The 8,009-nt window shown below is 50.7% G+C and overlaps 1 pseudogene; it reads left to right on the forward strand.

The window, feature by feature from the left end:
• Window positions 1–465: 465 nt before the first annotated feature.
• LOC136451507 (UDP-glycosyltransferase 75C1-like) lies at window positions 466–2,261 on the forward strand (annotated as a pseudogene).
• Window positions 2,262–8,009: the final 5,748 nt, after the last annotated feature.

The raw sequence follows: 8,009 nt of genomic DNA on the forward strand, positions 1-8,009 counted from the left end.
GGAGGAAGAAGATGGCGGTCAGAGCCCCATGGCACTTCAGCACGCAGTTCCGTGCATTGCATTTGCACCATCCCCTCGGCAAGACGGCAATCGCCAACACACACGAGAGAGAAGAGAGCAACAGAAAGGCATGCAAAGGCCAACACGAACACTGCCACAGCCCAGAGGCAGGTAGGACGTTACGCTACAGAGTCCGGCGCCACAGGCGAAACTGACACCTCAACCTCCCGAAACGGCACCCTACTTGCATTGCATGTGGCGGTCAGCTCCAGCCGTTCGCCCGTTGCCCCGTTCGGAGGCGCACCAGGACCTGGCCACTGACACCGCACATGCATTGGCGGCCCTGGCCTAGTGGCCTCCTCCCTCTGCTGCTGAGTTGTGACTTGTGACCACCACCAGCGACGGCTGCTCTCCTCACTGCTTGCGTCACCGGCGTCCTCTCCCTCGTATAAATAGGCGGTATCACTCGCTCGTTGCACGCACCCTCGCCACAGCCATCAGCCTCTCACTCTCACTAGCTAGCTTCCAGCAGCAGCAGCTTGTCGTGCAACAGCACCGGGCCAGAGGCCACCACCAGCCGGGGTACGGTTGTTGTTCCGTGACTCTCGCACAATGCCGGCCATGGTGGAGGAGGAGCTCGTCAGTGGGGCGCCGGCGCTGGCTCCCGAGCCGGAGCCGCACTTCCTGGTGGTGACCTACCCGGCGCAGGGCCACATCAACCCGGCGCGCCACCTCGCGCGCCGCCTACTGCGCGCCACGGGGGCGCGGGTCACCGTCTCCACGGCCGTGTCCGCGCTCCGCAAGATGTTCCCGGGCGCCGCCGCCGAGACGGAGCCGGAGAGCCACCGCGACGCCTCGGGGGTGTGGTACGTGCCCTTCTCCGACGGCTACGACGACGGCTTCGACAAAGCCGTGCACGACGCCACGCACTACATGGACCAGATCAAGCTCGTGGGGTCCGCCACGCTGGGTGACGTCCTGGACCAGCCTCCGCGGCGCGGGCAGGCCCGTCACGCTCGTCGTGTACACGCTGCTGCTGTCGTGGGTGGACGACGTGGCGCGCGCCCACGCCGTGCCCGCCGCGCTGTACTGGATCCAGCCGGCCACCGTGCTCGCCGCCTACCTCCACTTCTTCCGCTCCACTGACGGCGTCGACGCGGCCATCGCCGCGGCGGGCGGCGACCCGTGGGCGACCGTCCGGTTCCCGGGCCTCCCGCCGCTCCGCGTCCGCGACCTGCCGTCGTTCATCGTCTCCACCTCCGAGAACGACCCCTACGCGTTCGTCGTCGACGCGTTCCGCCAGCTCATCGAGCTACTGGACGGCGAGGACAGCCCCAGCGTGCTCGCCAACACGTTCGACGCCGTGGAGACCGAGGCGGTGGCGTCGCTTCGGGACCACGGCGTGGACGTGGTCCCCGTCGGCCCCGTCCTCTCCTTCCTCGACGACGACGACAAGGCGGCCGGCGGCGCCAAGAACGGCGGCAACGACCTGTTCAGCCAGGACGGCAAGGGCTACCTCGACTGGCTGGACGCGCAGGCGCCGGGCTCCGTGGTGTACATCTCGTTCGGGAGCCTGTCGGTGATGAGCGAGCGGCAGATCGAGGAGGTGGCCCGGGGCATGTCCGAGAGCGGCCGCCCGTTCCTGTGGGTGCTGCGGGAGGACAACCGCAGCAGCGAGGGCGCCGCGCCGCTCGGAGGGGAGCGCGGCATGGTGGTGGGGTGGTGCGACCAGGTGCGGGTGCTGTCGCACCCGGCCGTGGGCTGCTTCGTCACGCACTGCGGGTGGAACTCCACGCTGGAGAGCATGGCGTGCGGCGTCCCCGTCGTGTGCGTGCCGCAGTGGACGGACCAGGGCACCAACGCGTGGCTGGTGGAGAGGGTCGGCACCGGTGTCAGGGCCGCCGTCAGCGACAAGGACGGTGTGCTGGAGGCCGACGAGCTGCGGAGGTGCCTCGACTTCGCCACCTCCGAGATGGTGCGCGCCAAGGCCGCCGTGTGGAGGGAGAAGGCGCGCGCCGCCGCGTCGGAGGGCGGCTCGTCGGAGAGGAACCTCAAGGCGTTCGTCGCCAAGCAGATCGCCGGCGGCAACAACTAGGCCAACTCGCTACATACTAGCTCTCGCGCGCGTCGTCGCATGATTATTATTGCTCTATATGCCCACATCAGCTGGCATAGATACTATACAAGACTTAGGATATGGAACTCTACAACTGTACTTACATTGTTGCTCTTGCTGGATTTGGTTCGATTCGAATTAATTACTAAGCGTCTATCATGTACATGTATGTTCATGTCTTCATGACGTGTGTGTTTTCTTTAAAAAAAATCAATGTTCTTCATGAAACTCATTGTATATGAGCATTGAAATGGTGCCAGCTCCATAACGTCCTACAATGTCACTTGCTTGCATGTTTTTTCCCCGAAACACAATACAGACGCACCTTCACTTACATGTATACACACTCGCTCCTATCACTACCGGACTCTTTGAGTTTGCCGAGTGCCCGAAACACTCGGCAAAAGACATAAAACACTCGGCAAATGGTTCGCCGAGTGTAACACTCGGCGAACAGCACTCGCCAAAAACAGTGACGGCAAAGTCAACTTTGCCGAGTGTCTTTTATTGGGCACTCGGCAAAGCCTTTGCCGAGTGCCCGACACTTGGCAAAGTTGAAACCGAAAAAAACCCGAAAAAAATGAGAATTTTTACCCAAAAAAAATGGAATTTTTTTATCGATGGAGGCCCCCACCGGCCAGCGCCCACCCATCTTCGATATTTTTCGCGTGAATTCTCCTATCACTACCGGACTCCTTGAGTTTGCCGAGTGCCCGAAATACTCGGCAAAAGACATAAAACACTCGGCAAATGGTTCGCCGAGTGTAACACTCGGCGAACAGCACTCGCCAAAAACAGTGACGGCAAAGCCAACTTTGCCGAGTGTCTTTTATCGGGCACTCGGCAAAGCCTTTGCCGAGTGCCCGACACTCGGCAAAGTTGAAACAAAAAAAAACCCGAAAAAAATAAGAATTTTTACCCAAAAAATGGAATTTTTTTTATCGATGGAGGCCCCCACCGGCTAGCGCCCACCCATCTCCAACATTTTTCGCGTGAATTTCATGGCTACACGGCCGACACGATTCGAACCCAAGACCTCCCGCTGTGCACGTACCTCCTCTATCACTACACCACACTCTGACTTGTGTCTGGATTCCGTTTTAGTTCCCAATATATTATACTAAATCGAGTGTAAATTGCATGTTTGAGGCCATAAATGAATTCAAATAAAAAAGTTGTAAACTACAAAGTTTCATAACTTTTCGAGATCTACACTTTTAGTTTAGGAAGTTTTTCCATCCGAGGCCGTTTACAAAATTTGAATTTTAAAATTTTAAAATTCAAACACAGTTTTGCATGACAAGATGTTTTCAAATAAAAAAGTTGTCAACTATAATGTTTCATAACTTTTCGAGATCTACAGAGTTTATTTTGGTTGTTTTTTCATCCGAGGTCGTTTGAAATGTTCGAATTTTAAAATTTTGAAATTCAAACACAGTTTTGCATGACAAGATGTTTTCAAATCAAAAAGTTGTCAACTACAATGTTTCATAACTTTTCGAGATCTACAGAGTTTATTTTGGTTGTTTTTTCATCCGAGGTCGTTTGAAAAGTTCGAATTTTAAAATTTTGAAATTCAAACACAGTTTTGCATGACAAGATGTTTTCAAATCAAAAAGTTGCCAATTACAAAGTTTCATAACTTTTCAAGATCTACAGAGTTTATTTTGGTTGTTTGATCATTGGTTCATCCGACATGGTCGTTCTAACATTGTTCACAAATCTTATATATCTCTCTTGTAGTTTCATAAACTACAAGAGAGATATGTTAGATTTGTGAACAAATTTATTTTTACTTTGTCGTATGAAGAAAAGGCCTAAAACAAACATTGTATATCTTGATGAGTTATACAACTTTGTAGTTGAAAACCTTTTCATTTGAATTAATTTACTGCTTCAAAATGTGCTTTGAAATTTTCTTTGCCGAGTGTAAAAAAAAAAAAAACACTCGGCAAAAAAGCTCTTTGCCGAGTGTCAAAAAAAAACACTCGGCAAAGAGACTCTTTGCCGAGTGTTAAAAAAACACTTGGCAAAGAGCCTCTTTGCCGAGTGTAAAAAAAACACTCGGCAAAGGCGTCTTTGCCGAGTGTCCGAAAAACAACACTCGGCAAACCACCTGGCACTCGGCAAAGAGCCGATCTCCGATAGTGTATGGATACAAGCATATACACACCCTACCTCTATGAGTGCCTTTGAAATTCTAGACCAACACATCTTAAAATTGATAGTCAATGTAGACATCGCGTTGTCGATAGACGCATCACCTGGCAATAAAATAATAGTGCCATTAAAACCTGAATTAGATTTAAAAAAATACGAGCATCCAGGTCAATTTGATTACTCCAATTCATGTTCCATCATAAGTCGATGTCAACGTGATAATATATATTGCGTATTTTATAGAATTCTGACTCCGAATGTTAATTACTATGACCATGTCAGGTGAACTATCGGCATTACGTGAATAATGGAACCAGGGAGGAGTCTCTATCCACTTGACAAGCACATTTTGTTTGAACTAGACGTCTAGACCAGCTGTAGACCATAAGAGACCAGATAGTTTAGACTTTAGAATCTGTTTGGAACATGAATTATCGATACACAAGAACGGGAAAACAACTGATTAAAGTTGCTCTCATTTACAGCTCCTACAGGGATCGAGAATGCATGAAAATTTTCAATAAGGATTTATTTAGATGTATATGTTGGAACTGATGATAGATCAGTTGGTTGGATTTTTTTTTGGTGGAACTTGTCCTAACCGGGTTTAAAGTTCTCGACTTGGCGTGGGTGCTCATATTTTTCTAGATGTATTTACGATTTAACGACGCTATGCTTTCATGTGTATTTCAATAAGCTCTCGTTTATTAATGGATTTCCTACCTTTTTCTGGGAGGCATGCGTTTCTTGCCGTGGTTTAGATTTTCCCTTTGGATTTTCTATATTTTCTTGTGGCATGCATTTCTTGCGGCTGTTTCAGTTTTATACTGTGATGTGCATTTCTTTGTGATTAATTGTGCAGTATTTATCCTACTAATCCCAATGTTTCTTAACATGAAGAAAAGGAAATTGGTCGGAAATAATTCAGTAATGCTAATATTAACATTTTTTTTTGTCTACACTCTAGATAGTGCACACTCAAGAGAACACAGGGATTAGTCCATTAACATTTTATACTTTTTGCAGCGGAACTTGTTGTTTTAACTGAGAAATGAGGATATGTTGATAGGAAATTTTTTTTATCACTCTTATCCAACCATTGGAGAGATAATGTTCTATAGTTTTCTACCATTTTTGCCTGATGAAGGATATTTTCTTTTGCCCCTCCCTTGCCTTGTTCTCCCCCACGGCCCCACCCTATCACACAGCATCGTCGCCATCAAGTCTCACAAGGGACGAGGAAGATGGCAATGAGAGGTAAGCGTAGGCTACTATTACAAAAGGAATTCTAACGGTATGTGAAGGGAAGTACGGAAAAGAGAAAAGTAGAGATGATTTTAGTTTTGAAAGGTGTGCTGGTCTAGTATGTCCTGCTTCGCAACAGCAGGTGCGGACGTGACCTGTATAGAGGCTTTGGGCCCGTTTGATATGGAGCCCTGAGTGTCCCTGCGCTCCTGGGCTGCAACATCGCTTGTTTGATTCATTTGGTCTATCACCGAGCCCGGCTCACCAGCTGCAAAATACGCTCTCTCTCATGGCTCCCAAGCAACGAAGAAAAGTTCCGTTTCTCGGCGGCCCGGCTGGAGTGAGCGCTCGCGTGCGGCTTCGAGTCACCTCCCGACTCCGTCTCTTTCACCCACCGCTCCCTTTCTTCTCCATTGCCGCCCGCCTTGACGAGCACACGGCGGCGGCGGCAGGCCGCGCCGGCCAGCAGGATGATGCGGCTCCACCGCGTCTGGCCGCGCGCCGTCAGCGCCAGCGCCGAGTCCGCCGCCGCCTTCATGGAGGTGGTCGCCGCGCTGTGCCTGTGCGACTGCGAGCTGCCGCGGCTACGCGTGCAACGCGGCGTGGTTGGCTGCGCGGGACGCGGTGGCCACGCGGGCGAGCAGCGAGCAGGGCACCGCGGCGGCGCAGGCGACCGGCGAGTGGGACGCGGTGGCCGCACGGGCGAGCAGCGAGCAGGGCATCGCGACGGCGCAGGCGAGCAGGACGCGGTGGCCGAGGGCGAGCAGCGAGCAGAATGGGTGGCATAGCATGTGTTCGACGAAATGACTGAGTAAAGAGCAAGGGTAGGATGGGTGGTAACGCTACCTCTTCCTAGATGAAGGTAGCCATATCCACTGGTACAGGTAAAACAAGCACACTACACAGCATGGCTCATTTGGTCCAGTGAATCAAACAAGAGCACTTGTTCTCTCTGGGCCTGGTCGTGGCTGGTCTGGGGCAGACCGACGAGACGTGCCACCCTAGCCTGTTCGGTTGCAAAACTGATCATATATAACTGTGGATTATTAATGTTGAATTAATTTAGGTACTGAGAGAAAAATACTATTCTGGACTGAAAATTTACGATCAGTTTACTATCAAACGAACATGCACCATATCAAACATGCCCTTTGTGTGGCGTGTTATACACATCTTGGCCTACCCACCGGAAGACAAGGCAAGAATCCGTCTTGCTGCCAGCCTGCCACACATGGATGTGGATTTCCTTGATCCGCTTTTTTTTTTCATCCAGAACAGTGTTTTCTTCTCACAAATTCCTTTAGATTCTTCCAGAATTCCTCCAAACGAACGGGTAGGGATTCTAGAAGAATCTGGAGGAATTTATGAGAAGAAAACATTGTTCTGAATGAAAAAGAAGCAGATCAAGTCGGATTTAAGGGCACATGAACGGGGCCTAAATTCATTGGTGCCATACGTCGTTCTGGGCACAATTTAGCCCCCATTTTTTTGGTGGAGAATTCAAATGGGCAATACATGTGGCACGAACACTCGTGTTCGTGTCTTCATTCACATCACATTATTATATTATCTTAGCTTATGGTAGGGTGTATTTTTTGACTGTGCAGCATCCATTTAGCGGGGAAAACTAGAGAGTATGTAGATGTACCAGGGGAGCCACATGTCAGTTTCAAAGAGGCACAGGAACTACATCCTGTACTGTGCCATTCATTTATGTAACAACCTAGGTTTTTCAATAACCCAAAAATCCGAACTTAAATTTTTTTTAACAAAACCCATACATGGTGAGTGTGCATACTAGGAAACCACCCTTATAGTTGCACAAGTAGAACCCAAGGTAGCATGGTTGAGCATTTTGCATTTAATTGAACATGTGAGTTGCTTCTTCGTGATTTTATGTGATGTAATAAAATCAATTCAACCTTTATAAATAACTTGTGTGTTGCCAACCCTTGGCTTGGACCCTAAAACCCTAGATGACCCCTAGTGGACCCCACTAGGGTGTGTACATGCTTGGCAACTCATGTATACATGCATAGGAACCATAGGTGTAGTATGGAAATAGAAATAGAAATAGAAAAGGAATTGGAAAAAGGGAGAAAATGGAAAGAGGAAAGCATCCCGCGTGGCCAAGCTGGCTTAGCAGCGGCCCAGCTCTGCCCCCGCACCTGTGCCCACGCTCCGCCCACTAGCCTGCTTCATCTGTGCAACCCAGCTAGGGCCGTTGGTCGCCCGGTCCCCCGCTGCTCGCAGTCGTTCACCCTCGAGCCGATGGTCACGGACCCGCGGATGTGCGCCACGTCCATGATCCATGATGCCTGCGCCCACCTCCAGCTCGCACCCACGTCGCGTGACGTCGCCATCGCAGCCCCACACCGCTGATGCCACCTCGTCCTTGCCTTGACCGTCGTCGTCCGAAATTGGGGGCACCAGCGGGCACGCAACCACCCCGCGCTCCCAAAACCCTAGCCTAGAGGCCGTATCCGCC

Source organism: Miscanthus floridulus, chromosome 5, assembly GCF_019320115.1.
Source record: "Miscanthus floridulus cultivar M001 chromosome 5, ASM1932011v1, whole genome shotgun sequence".
Classification (NCBI taxonomy): Eukaryota; Viridiplantae; Streptophyta; class Magnoliopsida; order Poales; family Poaceae; genus Miscanthus; species Miscanthus floridulus.